Source organism: Pteropus alecto, unplaced genomic scaffold (assembly GCF_000325575.1).
Source record: "Pteropus alecto unplaced genomic scaffold, ASM32557v1 scaffold143, whole genome shotgun sequence".
Classification (NCBI taxonomy): Eukaryota; Metazoa; Chordata; class Mammalia; order Chiroptera; family Pteropodidae; genus Pteropus; species Pteropus alecto.
Window position 1 is genome coordinate 3,359,511 of NW_006434828.1, and position 589 is coordinate 3,360,099.

The window sequence follows — 589 nt, forward strand, 5'->3', positions numbered from 1 at the left end:
AGCGGGAGGGGCTTCGTTATAAAACACTCAAAATGAAGTAGGAACGGCCGGCCCACTGCCGGCGGCGAAGGGGCGGCAAGCGGCAGCCGGCCTGGTCCGCAGCTCGGAGGACACGGGTGTCAAGCTAGTTCTTTCCGTCAGCACCTTGGTGTCTAATTCACAAGTCGTTCATTCGCCGGGGACCTTTACAATCTGTATTTATTTTATATATATATACTTTTTCTATAAATGCATTATAAATATTTTATCAGGATTTCATAAGAATCAAGTTTCTTAGCTTGGAATACATTGGAATATATATTATACATATATATTTATTTAGACCTAAAATTTAAGCAATACTTCATGCTGCTTGCTTTTCATGAAAAGCATTCCGACCGTAACACTGAACGTGTGCCCAGGACATGCTCCACGGCCACGAGATGCTCGACTGCTGCATGACGTGTGAGAAAAAGAACACTTTGGATTCATTGAAAATTGGTTGGACTTCAAAACCCCCAACAGCATCTGCCACTGTTCGGGAACTACCTCCGTTTTTTCTTAAACAGCAATAAAGCAAAACAAGGCCGCGTGGGCAGCCCCCGGAGCC